The 17492-nt window shown below is 45.1% G+C and overlaps 1 long non-coding RNA gene across 1 annotated transcript in view; it reads left to right on the forward strand.

The window, feature by feature from the left end:
- The window catches only part of LOC138566682 (uncharacterized), a 325469-nt gene extending 308601 nt beyond the window's left edge, over positions 1–16868 (forward strand). Inside the window, exon 3 of the long non-coding RNA XR_011301991.1 lies at positions 16451–16868. This is a non-coding gene — a long non-coding RNA (uncharacterized lncRNA). The remainder of the gene's footprint in view (positions 1–16450) is intronic.
- The last annotated feature ends 624 nt before the right edge of the window (positions 16869–17492 follow it).

A 17492-nucleotide genomic window follows, 5' to 3' on the forward strand; every position in this document is an offset into this window, starting at 1 on the left:
TAAATGTGCTTTAAAATATTGACCAAAATAAATATATTCATATATCAAATAGAACTTCAAATCAAAATCGGTCACTGCGCCATGCAGTCCCATAGATCCGTTGAAAGAAATCATTGGTTCTTATGTACTAATTAACATCATTTTAATGACAGTAACATAATGTGATGCAATAATCAAACCTGTTGAAAGCAACCTAATTCATAATGTATTTCACTGATGTAATTACAAACCGGACCGATAGTGACATATACTGGCAAAGAGGAGTATTGTCACTCAGCTCTGTATTTACATTGCTGCACTGCATGTTAGAGATTTGGCCGAGGAAGTCAGTTTGTAGAGCCCTACAGAGGCCCGGCTTAAGAGAAATATTTGGAAACTGCTAGGGTTGAACCCGGGCTACCTCCTGCCCACTTAAGGCCCTGTCGGATAGTAGGAAACGTGCCCAAATACCATCTTACGTTAGGTCGGGCTAACTGAGAATGTGAAACACCCAAACCCTTTCCACTGTAACCCTGGGATATTTCACAAAGAGGCAAATACTCTGCTGGGATAGATGAAACCTTTCCAAGAACAATGTGTGCTCACCTCTTGCTTGCTGCTTTTCTACAGAAATGTGCCACTGAAGGGGGTCGATCAGCTCCTTAAAATAATATTTGGCAACACAGTTAAATGTCCTCTATTTATTATGAAGGAAGGCCTGGGAGGACATTCCACGCCACAACCCACAGCATAAAGCACAATGTTCTCAAGAAAAAGCCGGCAGAATAGATGAAAGGGTTTCTGAATGAAGCCTAACATGGTGCAACATGGGACATCAATGCTGCAGTCTCGGTCCATACCCATGCACAATACACGCAGGATTCCTCAAGTAATGTCTGCCTCTTTCACAAAGGATCTTTTTGGCAGGCCGTCACCTGAAGAAGCCATAAATAAAAAGTTCCAGGCATCCAGTAAATCAGCAAAAATACGGAAACCGCAGCAAGACACATGCCGGAATGACATTTTCACTAATAAAGCAGGACAAGCCCAGCAGAACAAAGTTTCCACATAGTTGCTTACATGACCCATTCCAATCTGTAGGTGCTTATCCAGTCCTGGTTTTTCTTTTGTATTCTGGGACATGTAGTTCCACTTTTCCCATTATTAAACTTGGACTACAATTCGTAGAATGCAAAGAAAAAACCAGGACTGGATAAGCACCTACAGATTGGAAAGAGTGATGTTGGCAACTATGCACACAGTGCAAGGTGGACTGTACTGAGTCTGAGCTCTTTTTGTCGCAATGCTGAAAGAAGTGTGGGTTTGTGCGAGAAGCTGTGAACAGCTTTGCACATGCCTCCAATTCATTAAAGCATTGCAATTTAAAAAAGGGTCTATTTACTTGTACTTAAAATAAATAAGTATACAACGTATGCAACAGTATTATGAACAGCAATTCATTTACATTATCCCAACGTTCTGTACATTGGCTAAGTCAGAGGCACTCTCCTGGCTGTTGCTGCTGCAAAAGTATCTATTGATACAGCGTGATCTATTTTCCCAACAATTTTGCTCCCAATTCAAAGAGTTGCAAGGGCCAATAGCTCTCTTCAGTTGTTGAGCACAGCGCTCAGAGGCCATTCCAAATGCTCCGGCGGAAGAATGGAAGGTGAGTGGGACATAAAAGGGAAAGGTGGTTGTGAAAAAGAAAGCAGTTCCCACCTATATTAAGTAAGGTTAGGTTACCAAATTAAAAAAAATGAATCCATCTTTTATAATGCATTAATACTGGAACCCAGTCTCTAAGCACGGGCCCGGGATTAAAATATATGTTGCTCTGCGTGTGTCTTGCTAACAAGACAAACGTGTTGCCCCTGAGCTATCCTTCCGGCCCAGAAGACTGCCTTTAAGCTACTTGAAAACACTATTGGGGAAGACCAGAGAAGTAGGCAGGAGATGAGGTGAAGCAGTCATGTTGCCATATGATCCCAGAGCCTAAAGAAATTATAACAATACCTGCCAAATGGTATGGGTGTATGAGCATTACTTGAAAGCCTGATATATGGTGAGTGCACCGAGTATAAGATGGTAATATCTAGAAAATGGCAATAGCTGTTTTATGGTGTGAGTAACTGAGCAGAAGGTTAACTTCTGTCAAATAGTTGTATGACGGATGGATAGCTCATGTACAATATGCTTGTTTTGAGAATGGCACTATACCATGCGACAGGTTTGAAACCTTGATTGGGCCTCCATCATTCTGAGGGCGATGAATCAAGTAGCCGTCATTGGTCCGTCTGCATGAAGCTCTAAAAATATACCAAATTATAACCATATGTTGCAATGCCAACATATTGAAATACCTAGAAATTATGCTAGTTGCTGTTGTCTGATGGCACAAACTGGCAATTTGTGTGCATACCTGCCAATTATCTGTATACTGTACTGTATGATGGCAATATCTATAATAGGTGAAATGTTAAGTTATCCTAGCAAAACCTATCAAGTGATGATAAACTGGACATGTGATTGTAACATTAGGCAAATCGTGAAGCTATGTGAAGGTAAATGGGTAAGTGATATCGATACCTAACCTAGCAACAAAGCAAAAATGTTCAGTACCCACAAGTCAAAACGGTTGGATTTGTTAATGCTTGTTTTCTACCTTTTCACATACAATAACTTCACAGTAAGCAGCACAAACACTTACACAATTGTTCCTTCACACATAGAAAGAAAGCTAAAAACCCTTAAGTGCAGTCCCTTCATCATTCAAATCTTAAATGTTTCCAACTTCTGGGCAATTTGCCCAAACCTAAAGAGCAGCAACAAACTTAAAAGATAACATTATTGCTTTTTCCCTACTTGTTCAAACTTTGCCTCCCAGTGAACAGCATAGTTTGGCAAGGTGACTCCCTGGCCCTCATTACAAGTTAGCCGGTCCAGTAATACATTTCCGGTAGCAATGTGTACGGACCGCACAATTACGAGACAGAATGGCGCTAACACTGGCATTAATAGATGCAAATCCTGTGCCACTGGTGCTGGTGGCAAAGACAACGGAATTACCGGCAGCCTCCAAGACACATTCCGGAAGCACAAGCAGCACGGAGCCATCAGCTTATTAAGCCCATGTTATTATCGGTTGCACTGGCATAAAAAGGCTGGTAGCACCGGGAAAAACATGCTGGAAACATCGGCATTGAGGACCAGGCAATAAATGGCCCCGGGTGAGCCCAAATAGGCCTCAAAGGCACCAATTCCCACCCTCCTCCCGTCCCCAGGTGTACCCAATACAACCAGGAACACTAGAAAAGGACCACACCCAGAACGCTCTACCAACACATGTGTGCTGCCTGCCCGGTGGTGGCACTCAAAAATATTTACGGTACGCATGCTCGTCCCCAAAAACGTGGAAAAAGGGTGCTTTTTCCACTCGAAATCGAGGAGATGTGCTTCCTCGATTTTCAAGGGAAAGGATGCCTTTTTTCTTCCCTCTGTGTTTTTGGTATTTATGGGTGGGCCCAGGAGGGGGTCAGACCTAGAGGGGCGCAAACAGTGTCTGTAGGCCCGGACTGTAGCCTATGCCGATGACAGATAACTACAAGTTAGCTCACTGATAATCTGAATGTCTAAGCGTCACCATGACTGCAGGTACGTCTAGGTTTATTAAAATGTAAATCACAGAGAAGGAAACTTTCAGACTTCGAGTTAGCACTATGTTAAAAGGGCAGTCATTTTCTAGTACTGAACAAGTACATTGTCCAGAAAAGGCGCGTCTCTCAGCCATAGGCTGCCTTTCCGTGACTGACTGGAAGATAAACCTCCGTAAAAGAGCTACCTTTGCTCACATATAGTGCCAGTTTCCAGAATTAGAATTGCACATGTATCTTAAATGACACTTTACATGGAAACACATACGCGTACAATGCTATAGAACCGGACGTACCAGTTTTTAAACAGACAATGAATGGCTTTTTCCGAGTGTTCAGTTCATGGTACCTTTCGGGACAAGTGGGGTGTGTAAGAGTCCTTGCTGGCTGTACCGGTGTCCCTTATGGGGCTTTTTCTCGTGATATAGCTGGCAGGCCAGTCACGTGAATGCGGCATATGGGGTGCAACGTTTCGATGCAGAGCACTGGGCTGGAGCTGAGAAAAAAAGTGAAGAAGGATTTAAAAATCTCTAACCGGTAAGGTAGCTAAGTGGGTTGAGTGCTTGTTGCTGTGATCTCTGTTCGTAGGTTCACTTCCTGGCTAGGTTGACTAAGCCTCTCATCCTTCCGAGGTCGATAAAGTGAGTACCAATTTCGATTGGGTAATACTAATGTATTTAAATATGTTTTATGGAAAGTGCTTTGGGTATAAAATCGCTATATAGATAAGACGTTTTTATCTTGTAAGACTGAACAGAGGGGCTTTGGTTGTTTGGTCATTTGCCACTCTCCAGAGCTGGAGGGGAATGGAACTGGGAAATAACTGGTGCAGAAAGGAAACATGAATGATGTGGTATTTATATAACCCTTTCGCCAAAGCACTTTACAGAGAATTTATTTACATACATTATCAGCCAAGTTGGTGCTCGGTTACCAACCTCATTTTCACGCATATGGGTGGTGTAACAGATGTTACCTGCTCCGTGTTTTCAGAAATAAGGGGGTGGGTAAAATTAAGGTTAAAAAACAAGGAAAGGGGCTGTTTTCAAAAAATGGGGACGAGCATGGGTACATCTTTAGATTGAGAGTGCCACCACTGGGGCTGCTTGTCTCAGTAGTAGCAATGGGCATGGAGGTGCTGCAGGCCGCAGCGCAGGCGAATGAGCTGGAGCAGCACCAATGGCAGCAGGAGGCCACAGAGAGGAGGAGGAGGATGATGATGGCTGGGATGCATGTGGTTAGGCAGAGGCAAGCAGTCATATCCCACACCAGGGCCACACCCTGGGCATTGACAGATGGGCAGATAAATACCCTGTACCGGCTAAACAGGGAGACAATACAAGAACTACTGACCCCAATCCAGGGAGACATAAGGAGCAGGATCAGCATCCGGACAGCCATTCCACCGCTGATGAAGCTGGTGTCGGTCCTGCACGTTCTAGCCACATGCATGTTCCAGCGCTGTGTGGGCCAGCTGCATGGCATATAGCAGTCTGCCTTCTCCAGAGTGCTGGTGCAGATTCTGGAGGTGCTTCTGTGCCATGTGGTCCAGCACATTGCTCTCCCAACCACCCTGGCACAGGTGAATGGCACTAAGGGCTACTTTTATGTGCTTGCAGGCATGCCAAATGTGCGTGGAGCATTGGACTGCACGCATGTGGAGCTTGTGCTATCACACGCCACAGAGGAGGTGTACAGGAGCCACAAACAGTACCATTCCCCCAACGTACAGATGACCTTTGATGCTGACCTCACCATCACGCACTGCTGTGTACAGGTTCCAAGGTCAACCCACGTCTCCATGGTTCTGCGGAACAACACCCTGCCAGCATACATGGCACGGTACAGCGAACAAAGGACCTGGATTTTGAGTGAGTACATGGACAAGTACACACACATTGCTTCATGGTGCACAGGCCGGGGGGGCATAATACCAATTCATTAACCACAACCACCAAGCATCAGAGGGTATGACCAGTGCATGTCCAAAAGCCAGTCCACGAAGCACGGCTTTAACACCAGAATGTTGCTGTGTCAGTCAAAGGCAAGCACATACATCGACCCTGAGGAATCAAACCAGCAACACGCTACAGGTACCAGAATGCAACATGCCACTCCCAAACGTCCACACCTGCTGTACACCGTCCCACCCAGGCCAACGAAGGCATGATCTAGCAAAGTGCATGCATGCATAGTTCACAGCATGGGTGTCATGTGGTGTGTGCAGACACTGTATGGGCGATGGCACATGCTGGGACTGTTGATGGCTATTGCATTCCCACCCACATCATTCCACCCCATGGATTACAACACATCCCAGTGCAAATGAGTCACAATTGCCATCACAGGGTGCCTCACAGTGCATGACTCATATACTTACCATGGTACTGGATGCATGGGGTATCAGGGTATCTAACAATGAGCTGTTACAATGTCAGTCCAGCCAAATGCATGCCATGCCTCACCTTGTGTCCACCCCCTTGCAGGTGATTCTGGATATCGACTGCTGCCCTGGCTCATGAGACTGTGGAGGGATCCACAGTGGCCGGAGGACGTGGCATACAACCGCGCCCATGTGCGAACAAGGGCTACTATCGAGCAGACATTTGGACTCCTGAAGGCATGTTTCAGGTGCCTACACCGGTCAGGGGCGTGGGGGGGGGCTTATGTGCATGCCAGAAAAGGTGGGGCAGATAGTCCTGGCCTGTGCAATGTTGCATAATATCTGCATCAGGAGAAATATATCTCCCCCTCCAGACCTCGGACATGCCACTACCTGAGGGTGGAGATGATAATGACAATGGCAGTGCTGGTGAGGCAGCACCAGCCAGGCATAGGCACATGCACATGGAGGCCAGAGATGTGCGTATGGTACAACAGGAAATCATAGACAACTACTTCTGAGGTCACCTCACTGTGCACCACCCATGATATGACACTGTAAATAATGTGCTCACTCAATACAATTCAGGCACTCGAATAATGGCTGTCACCTCATTGATGCAAGTGAAAAATTGAATGTATTAACCATTACTACATACTACAATTCAAACACCCCGCCCACCTCCCCCTCCTGACACACCCTCCACCCCCACCCCACATACTCACCACTCCCTCCCCATAAACCCTCCAACCCCTCCCCAAAATACATCACTATGAACTGTCTATTTGACCAGTACAGTGTCTCACTCCCTGTGCCTCTTGGCATGCGGACCCTTGCCATGGGGAGGAACGCTCAAATGTCTCTGGGAGCGGCACCTGGGATGCTGTGCACTGAGCTGGCAGGGGTGGTGGTGCTGGAGGTGCAGTCTGACCCTTGAGCGCCCATGTCCTCCAGGTTAGCCACATAGACATTGCCATGGACGTGCCAATGCCAACACTCCCTCATTGCTCTCACAGAGCCTCTGGGCTAGTTGAACAAGTGCTGCAGTTGTACGGCCCAAGGCATGGGCACAGCGGCAACCAGTGGCCTGTATGGCCTCCCTAATGAGCTAGGCCTCCGCTAGCTGCTGGTGTTGTATGTCAAGCATCTCCTTGTGACGGGCCTCCATCTGCCGGATGCAGTCGTCCATCTCCCTGATGGATGGCATTGGTGGACGTGGCAGGTTGTGGAGGTGGGAGGGACTAAAAGTGGGGGAGGGATAGGTGGAGTGCTGGGGTGTCTCATCCGTGTCCAGACCACCATCTGCCACATCTGCGTCATCCGAGGTGGTGCCATGTGATGCAGGGGCATGATGGATAATGGCTGCTCTGGATGGCCGCCATGGGTGTGCCACTGCCTAGGCCTGTGGGGCAGGCTGCTGTTCTGGGGCAGCTGGCTGGACCTGCTGCTGTGGTGGCTGGCCTCCTGGGCTGCTGGCTGGGCCACCTGGGCTGATGGCTGGGCCTCCTAGGCTGCTGGCTGTGCCTGTGTGGCTGGTGTTGCCGCAGTTGTTTGATGGGTGGGCTTTTGGGAAGCTTGGCTTCACCCTGCACGGCCTGTGGATGTACCTGCACCGTCGCCATCACTGTCAGTGGATGTGCCTGTTATGGTGAGAAAACATAGCAGTTAGAGGCCTGTGTGTGGCTTCGATGCACTTGCATTACACTACTTGGACACTACATGTTCCCTGACCCGGTCAAGATGGGGAACAGGGAGTGGATTGTGCACTGCTGTGGGCATGCATACATTTATGGATCTGTCTGTTTTGGTTGGACTCATGGCACAGTAAATTGTCTTTTGTGTGTTAATTGGGGTAGTCCTATCTGTCCAGCCATGCCACGGTGCACATGACATGTGCACATGGGCACGGTAGCTTGTTGTGTACGATGGTATTGCATGTGTTAGATTGGGCCCGACCCCTGTCTTCTATTTGTGCATGGGGACTTTAAATGTAGATGTCACTGCTACTGTCCCTTTCCTTGTGCACGTTTCCCTGGCCTGTTTAGTGTGCAGCTTCTGTGTAGTGCAGGGCATTCTGGTGTGGCTCGTTGTACTCACTGCCATCCCCTTGGGCACCGGCTCCGACCTCCGACGCCCTCTATGCCCTCCAGATGCATGATTGAGCTGCATCACTCCTCCCAGGGCATCAGTCGGATGGGTGACACCGTCCTGCCTCCTGTGGCCATTGATTCACGGCTGTGGGTTGCTAGCAGGTTCTGCACCCTCAGCTGCAAGTCGTCCAACCGTTTGGGCAGTCCCTGGATGTTTGGGGTACGGACCCCACCGCAGTGACTTGACTGTCCACCTCCAGCCATATGGCTGACTTGTGCCGCTGGCTGGTGCAGCGGTTGTCCCTGCCAAAGAGGGTATCTGCATTGTCCTCTAGGTGGTCTGTCAATGCCGCTATTTCTGCCTCCGAGAAATGTGGCTTCCTTAGCCTGACTTCTGGGACCCTGCTCTTGCTGCTTACGGACATCCTGGCAGTGTTTCCTGGTGTGGATGGCTACAGGAAATGCCCTATTTTAATTGGATTGTGTTTTCCAAAATGCCCACCAGCTAACTTCCAGTTCCTGCTATGACGCTATTTCCGGTACCGGTGTTTCCGGCATCAACAGGAACGGATCCAGTGTTAGCGCCATGTTTTCAGACGGTGGCAGCGGCAATTTCTAAGTTTAACAGCTATTTGGATCCCAGTGCCCGAGGTGTTGTAATCTGCCGGTGATTCCGCCATGCAAGTATCCTTTAACATTACTACCAGATTGGCGGAATCACAGGCATCGTAAATGATAACTTGTAATGAGGGCCCACGTCACCTTAACACGTGTTCTCCCCTCCTGGGCTTTCATATAGCAGATCAATGTATTCTGGTAGCTGGTCTTTTTTTATGTCAACTGGATCAAAATAGCAGAACACAATGATTTTCAAAATAATCCCCAGTGGTATTCAGATGGCATGGCGACATTAATATGTCACCCTAAACAATTCCACAACCAAGAAAAAGAGCCCAGTCACCAACTATAAGAACACAAATGATTACCAATTTCTCCTTTCCTTATACATTACGCCTGCCTTTGGCCATTTACCGCCCCTGCCCACACAACCTCCTACACCTGAAGGAAGTCTCTGGGAGCAAAAAAAAACACTGTAAGCCCACCATAAACCCCAACCCTCCATTCTGGCGTGCCAGTGCTATGCAGCAATTATCACACTCTCTAAGGGTGTGGTGCAGTTTAAGGATGTTTGGTTTCACAAAGAGATGTTAATTTGGGAGGTGGAAGGCTGCTTACAAACCCTAAGTACAGTATTATGCTGTTGGCTGCATCATGGGACATTGCTCCCATCAGTGCCCTGGGCCGTTGCCCTGTTTGTCCTCCTCTAGAAACGGCCCTGTACACATGGATCACTTTGCAGACTCCATGTATGAATTTAACAGTAGGCATGTACTTATGGGCAGCACTTTGCTTTATGTTGCCCAATGAATGGTCTTTGTCTGTACCCTCTACCTTTCTGAATTCTAGGGAGGGGGCTCCCCGAGAACTCTCCGACTCCACAAATTCCATGCCGGTGAAACATGTAGTTTGGTACCGCTAGGCAGCGAAAGAAGGAGGGGAGATGTTTCAGAATCTCGCTGATTTAATGAGGAGTGAAGGGAATCATAGCTCAATCAAAGCCATTCAATTGCACCTCTTGACTGATCAGAGAGAGTGTAGGCAAGCTCTGCAGAAGTACTCAGACGTTTCCCACTCAACAGAGGTGTGACTAATTGGTGAACTCATGATTTACACCGTGGATACCCAATGCCTCCCAAGTCCGAACCACACACAGTGTCAGAGATGATCAGATCCTGCATCAAGAATGAGGTGGAAAAGGTGGTGGCCCTGGGAGACGCCCACCAGATTTGAGGCTGCAGTTGAAGGGGATGGAGAAAATGATTCTTCTTGGATTGTAGATAATTTAATGTTCTGACATAGGCCGACTTTGTGAGTTCCTTAGACCTCAACAGACGGCACTAGTAAATTGCCCTAATTGATGAAGGGAATGAGAGTTCTCCTTCACAGTCACATACCGAGATATCCAGTTGAGAAGGATTATTTTCATGAAGAATTCCCATGACGGTATAATAAAATGATGAAGAATCACTTCTTTTGTTAACCATGTTTAGTGGCAGTTACGGGATGAACACCGCCAATATCTAGGAAGTGTCTCAGGCTCTTGTGACAGGGTCAGGCGAATGACCCTGTCAGGGGAGTTAGAAACCCCTCTCAGCTTGGGGCAGAAGGCTTACCATGGTTTTCACCAAAGTCAGTCCTGTGCCAGATGCAGGGTGAATTAGTTGGGAGGGTCTCAGTCTGTGTCCACCCAGTTTGTGTCATGTTGCAGGTACCATTATCTATCACCCGTTGCAGGAATTCTGTCTCTATTCCTACGGGAATATCCATCCCAGAAGACTGTGCAGAGAAAGGGGCTCGCCGCACTCTGGAATGAAACCGCCATCTCTGCTGAAGAAACAAACAAATCTACGCTTGTCCAGCAAGAGATTTCACCAAATACAGACTCTCTGCATCGCTGCATTGGCAGCATACATCCAAAAACACAACAAAGAGACTGCAGTATGCACTACATGGGAGAAGTGGGAGGGCTACTAAAGGTTTTTGAAACCTGCTGCTTTGGTGGACCCATGCGAAACCAGAAAGGTAGATTGGCCCAAAAAACAGGTGATCTTCTGAAGGGAAAAAGAAAGAAAAGGCCCTCACCTTAGTCCGAATATTAGCAGATGTTGCCCATCATTAGTATTCAACCTGGGGTTTAGGGAAGCCTGGGTCAGTCAGGTGGGATGCCCACAGGAGACAAAAGAGGCAAAAGAGGAGACTAGTGTGCCACAATTCAGCCTGCTGCCATCCAACCATCCTATTGATGGCTGAGTTTGAAATAAAAACCCTTTGGTCTATCTCTGTAGTTTGGGCATTCTTAAGGGCATTTGGGATGCTCTTAAACAAGCAAAACGGATCATAAGTGATGCTACATATCACATGGAAAATGAATGTGTAACACCCCTTATTTACCAACTTCAAATGTAAACGCCAGACTTACCAACTAAGTGAGGTTAGTGACAGGCAGCCAGGCCAACGATCCAGTTCATTAAAGAGTGGAGTGTGTTGAACCTCCTCTTGTAAGTCACCGCCATTTTGGAACACAGAACAGAAACATGGCCATGTAGAGGCAAGGGGTGTGAATTGTGCATATGCCCCATATCATTGTTAAAAGAAATACTTCAAAAGAAGGGGGGGGGTTCGATGAAACCTGATTATTTTTTGATTGGTTCAAAGGAATTGCGTTTATTGCTGCAAGTCACATAGGTGCTGGTTTAGTGAATTTTGTATTGGTTTTTTACTGATGGCTATAAGTTTTATATATGAAAGTCGTCAATAAATATATCATGTTTTAATTTAAAATTGCGACTATGGCAATCTGGCTTTCCCACATTTGCAAGACCCAAATGTTAACTCATCCCTAGATGGCAATATATGTTGAATACAGACTTACAACACCCTCAAGTTTGCGACCTCAGACTCATTCTCCAAACATTCAATATTCCCTAGATCTGAAAAACATTGAATGCCGCAAACTGCTGGCAGATAATTTGTTCTGGTCTTCTCACAATACCACCATAGACGTTTCCACTATTAACTTCTACTGCCACCCAGCTCACGTGAGAAATGCTAACCATCTTCTCTATTTTTCCCTCCAGCATAAATTGCTCAGCAAAGTGCTGCCTGACAGTAAGGAGTAAGTGGCAACATGGATCAAGCCTACTAGGGATGGCGCGGGCTTGGAGGGATGGAGTTGGCAGCCTTGGGTGATCCGGGAGCCAGAGAACTGATCCTATAAAGTGTTGCCAGGAAAAGGCATGTTGACTATGGATGTAGCGAAGTCTTGTGTTCCCTGATGTTACTAGGAACACCTTTTATTATTATTATTATTATTATTATTATTATTATTATTAGGGTATTTATTGAGTGTGGATCAAGCCTCGGGGAGCAGTGGAGTGCTTCACAATCAGAGGGGGAAGAGCCCAGTGAGGGAAGCAGAAGACAAGGGAACGGGAAGCCAATAACAAAGGAGGGCGAGGGTGGGCAATAAGGCAGCAAGGGATTTACAAGATACTAGGCAAGGAAACGGTGGGAAGCAGATCACCCAGTCTCAGGGAAGGTGGGGAGTGGATGGTGTATGGACCTGGATGTTAGGGAGGAGCCATTCCTTGAAGAGGGGGGGTCCTGAACTGTAGAAGTAACGTTGGACAGAAGACAGATTTTACATGAGTTTTAAAGGAGCTTACAGCTTTTTAACTTGAGTTAAGGCATATAGCGCATCATTACACAGCACCTCGATGCCCCCGGGCTGTGTGAGCGCTTTAAAAAGGCAAATAAATAAATAAATTACGAGTTGCCCAGTGTGGAAATTACGTGCCCGTAATAGCGTATACGGCACGTTTCGGAACCGGCCAACTACAAGTTGGCCAGTGAGGTGCATGAATTACCTCCAGCTAAAAGCTGGAGGTAACCACGACACCTTATCTCCAGAAATCACTGGTATAACCGGCACCAGTATCACTGGTGCCAGTAATACCAGCAAAATCCCCCATGAGTCCAATTGGATTCCATGAAATGGGAATTTACACCCGAAACCGGCACTTATAATCTGGCGTCATACCGCTGGACCGAGTGCTGGTATCAGTATTTCAGTTTGCCGGTACCCGCCAATATACCGGCAACTTGTAATGAAACCCTTAGTGTTTTAGAGGGTTTGAAGGATGGGGACACTTATGGCACCTGATAGCCCGGAATATTTGTTTGGCCGACTTGATATCTCGACCGTACTCAGCTGTTTTGTGGAGAGGTGGGGGTATAGATGCTATAAGGCATTGCTTGGAGGTTCATGGCAGTTGTTGCTCCCATATCTTTCTCTTTCGTTTCCCCTTTCTCCCACGCTCTAGTTGGTGCCTTTTTTCGCTGAGAAATGAAACATGGCATTTTTACTGTAGTGTTGAGAATGCACGGTGTAACTGGAAATGTTGTAGCGGTTGGGCTGGGGAAGTGGTTCTGATAGCGAGACAATATGTTTTACTGCCTGCAATGCTTTGTGCCAAAAGTCCAGAAACGACCAAGGGCCTTTCTTGGCAATGATGGTGTTTTATAGAAGATTTGTAAATGGATGTGCCACCTTTGCAGGACTCTTGCAAAAGACATCCCAGGAGTAGCCGAGAAATGTCGTCTGTACTGATGTCTTTCAGGCTCTTCAATGCAAAAGCATGTCTGCCGAGCCAGGAATTAACAAGAACTAGATGGGGGCATGTGCTGGAAAAACGCATGTTTTTAATGAATATCTGATTCAAGTACGTTTTATAGAGAACGCGTACGTCATTCACAGGGGCCAGAGAACCAGCCAGACTGCTTGAATTTTATAGTAAAAACAAAAGTTCCCGAACTCCGGAGTTTGTAATTCCGAAAGAAAATGTAGTAAGCAGCTGGCACCGTCAACCTCTGCTTTGATGTGAGTAGACTTTAAGTACATCACACCAGACGCTCCAGAGTGCATCATTAGGGCTTTCCGGGATACGAGATCAATTTTGAAAAGGAGTCAATCTCAAAAGAGGTCCATGGTAGCAAAAGGGAGATTGGGTGGTGCAGTATTCACTGCAGCAGCGAAGACATGGGTACAAGGTATAATAGAAACACGTAACATCTGCAAGTCGTTATCACGGTCTGAAAGGGATTAAGTCCCAGAGACTAGCAGAAGAGCACTGGAAGTGTCATCCAGAGGAAGTCTGGAATGGAGTTAAACCCAAATGCTTCAGAGCACTTTGCAAGCATTTGCCTATTTAAATGTAGCCCTCCTGGCACTTACAGGAAACAATAAGGTCCTTGCAGAACTCCTGCGTGGGGGTAATGGCGGCAGCATGGCCACAAATTCAGACACTCCTGCCACTCACAATTAGAAATGTGGTAGTGTTTTGGTAATAGCAATCACACACCCGTGTTCAAAGCTAGTGAAGTCTTGAGTAGATGCATCTATGATGGCGCAGTTGGAATCGGGTAGCAAATGGTCTCCTTATAAACATCAAACTCCTTGCCGTGGGCATTTCAGGTGATGAAGCGGCTCAAACATGGCAGCTAGTCTGAGTAATACGAGCATACAATAGCATATCAGAATCTAAAGTGGATTCAGTGAAGGAGATCAGCAAAACAGATCTACGAGTATCATACTGCATCCTTACGACTTTGTTGGATTTCGGACATAGTTTGCAATGTAATCTATACAAAATGTGATTTGAGCAGCTCGCAAGCGTGCCTGCAGTATCCAGGGTTGTAACCAGCATATGACTGCTTTAAAGTAAACATGCACATCCTTCTATTGGCCGTTTCAGGCGTGTGAGCAACACGGGGAATCTTGGGAAGTTGTTCTCAGTGTAGAAGAATAAACATGTCTTGTAGCAATAGCACCAAGCTCGGCCAGTTTATATGTGGCCAAATTCGAAGGGTTGTGGGCTTTTTACAATGGATTTTAATAACATTCCATTGTTTAATCGATAACATTATCATGATATGGGTAGGGAACATGGATAGTTTCAAATCTTCTGAAGCTTGACTTAATCAAAAGAACGCTGAGACTTTAGTGTTTACTGGTAATTGATGAGCAAAGAATATGGCATACCTTGATCTTCCTGCTGGTGTGGAAGATGGCCACCTGTATACCAATTTGTTCAGAAAGCCGATTGATAGTAACACTATTGGATTATGGTAGCCAACCTCCAAGAAGCCAATGCTATAATATACCATATGGCCATTTTATAAGGCTATGAAAAAATGCTGGTTAGAAAGAAGAGATTACTTTATAAAAGTAACTGATATGAACAAAAGACTACTCGTGAAAGACTATTCAAGAAAATCGCCTCTTAAGTCTCTGAAAAGAGCATGTTCTAATATTGGAGCAGTGAGATCCAGATTAAACTGATGAACTCATCTGTTTTAATAGGTTTCCAGGTACTCGATTTCCATCACAAAATTGATCAACAAACATTGGAATTCGGCCTTGACGACAGATTGTCCAATATAAACCTATGTTTGCCTTTGAAAGGGTAAAAACATGAAGGATCGATCATATGTCATTTTTGCTGAAGATGAAAGATATACAGACAAGCACTATTAGAGCACAATTGAGCATCCTGGATATTAAAGGTCACTTGCCAAAGTGTAGTCAGTGCAGATTCTCAAAAACAAACTACCACTATCCAATTCTTTGACAAGAATTGGGACAAGGGACACTTCTATGGCAGATACCCCCTTCACACTACTTGGTTTGGTACCAGGGTGTAGATGTAGATTTTCAGTCCACATCTAAAAGGTAGAAAAGATTATCTTCTGATAAGAATACATTTCCGTTTTTGTTTATTTAGTGGCCAATAACAAGAGAGATTTTAGGAGCTACTACGGAGCCTCAAGACACTGCAATTGCGTTTTTACATTCCTTTTTTTAAATACATTTCATTTTCTACTGGGGATATCTTAACTAGAAAATAACTAGTGTTACCTAATTATGTGGCTCATATTAAACAAGCAGGTATAATGTTTTCTATGCACCTGATAGAAGAAAGATGATCTAAGGAGGTTTGTAGTACTAGTGGCCTGTAACACCTTTTGGGCCATATTCTAATGTTAGTATCTGGCTCTAACTTTGAAAGAGGAGCACTGCAAATAGGCAACCTAGTCTACAAGAAAGATCAATGGATGTGATGTAAGATGTGTACACATACCTTTCTAATCTATACAATAATTACTGAAATAGGTGTTTTACACCAACATGTTTAGAACTGAATGCGATTTCATGCAATTGTCAACTTAAGTGGGAAAAGGGTTCTCCCTACAGGAAACCATGTGGAATATGTTGCTACCACAAATAAACTCACTGGCTAACCTTAAACTAACACTGCTGATTCATACCGGGCATTTGATTAACAAAGGGTGGTAGTGGTCTTTAGCATTTGGGATTTTGTGATTGAATCTGCATATGTGCGAGCTGGGACGGTTACTTTAGGCAGCCATCTAATAAAGTCTTTTGCATGCTATGTGAGCCTAAGTAAAACAACAGTCTTAAAGCAAATATGTAAGAAATTAGTATCTGGTGCTGGCTGACCCCTGTTTGCCTACTTGCGTCCACTTTGATGATGCCTGATACTTTCTGTCTTTCATGAATTGGTTTGTTTTAAATACAATAGTAGTAACTTAATGATGAGTACAGCTTTATTGCTGTAAATATATGTCACAATGAAATTAAAATATGTGTCATTGTTAATTTCTTCCATGTCAGTTTAAATACATGGTCTGATTTCTATTTGCAGTTTTCGTCATTTAGAATGGTCTAGAAACAACATGAACATCAACACTGTGAGACTATATTGAAAACTGCTTCCCTGAAGAAGACTTGAATGATATAAAATGAAATTAGCCAGAATTGGTTGGCATGTTGCTTATATACGTTGGCTCTGGAAATTGGAATAATGAATATAGTTTGCATTGCTTTGGTCAAGTATGTAACAGTTGATTCCCAAGTACCACCAAATTGAGGTTAGATGATCAATCAAAACATTGTTATTGTTTGGTCCTAATGAACAATCATTTTTATGTTTCTACATTTTATTCGATACATTTGATTGTTTTCTCCCAACCCCAGTTTGTTTCTTACTTTTTTGTACGATATATACATTTTGGTTCAAAAATCATGTCTAACATATCATAATAAAAATATGTATTCTTATAGTTTGTATGTTTATGTGACATCATTCGTGTTTGGTGCTTTGATTATTTCAAAGCACTTATTGATTAGATTGAATGATACTCTGACTAAATTGCTCCCCCATGTGAATGATTTTTTGTGGCGGTCTAGTACTAATAGTAAACATAAATACATCAGGAACGGTTTGTGATCAAGTCAGTGATTGCATGGCACAAAGTGAATTGCCTCTATGTGCCAAGCTTACCTTGTGCTCATTCCACAGTGTATGGCCTTTCACAGAGAATCTGCAGTCACCTCCATCTCAGGGACAGATATATAGACTGCGTTCCAAAACTGAGCACAGTGACGAGTTAACGATTTACTGGTGATATGATATGATAGGTCATTTATAACGCGCTTAATACCCAGAGGTTTCTAAGCACGGAGCCGGGGATCGAACCATTGCTGCTCCGTGTCAACTTGCTTCTAAGGCGAGCACGTTGCCCCTGAGCTATCCTCCCGAGTCATACGAGGAGCTAGTGTGCAGGGCTTGTAACTCAAGCAGCAAGATGTTTAAAGTAATTTGGTCATATGCTAAAAGATGCTGGCTTCCTTGTCTGCTCTCTGACACAATCGTATTTTGTCAAGCTATTTGCTAGAGTCAACCA

This window comes from Ambystoma mexicanum, chromosome 2p, assembly GCF_040938575.1.
Source record: "Ambystoma mexicanum isolate Mex_15411 chromosome 2p, UKY_AmexF1_1, whole genome shotgun sequence".
In the NCBI taxonomy this organism is placed as follows: domain Eukaryota; kingdom Metazoa; phylum Chordata; class Amphibia; order Caudata; family Ambystomatidae; genus Ambystoma; species Ambystoma mexicanum.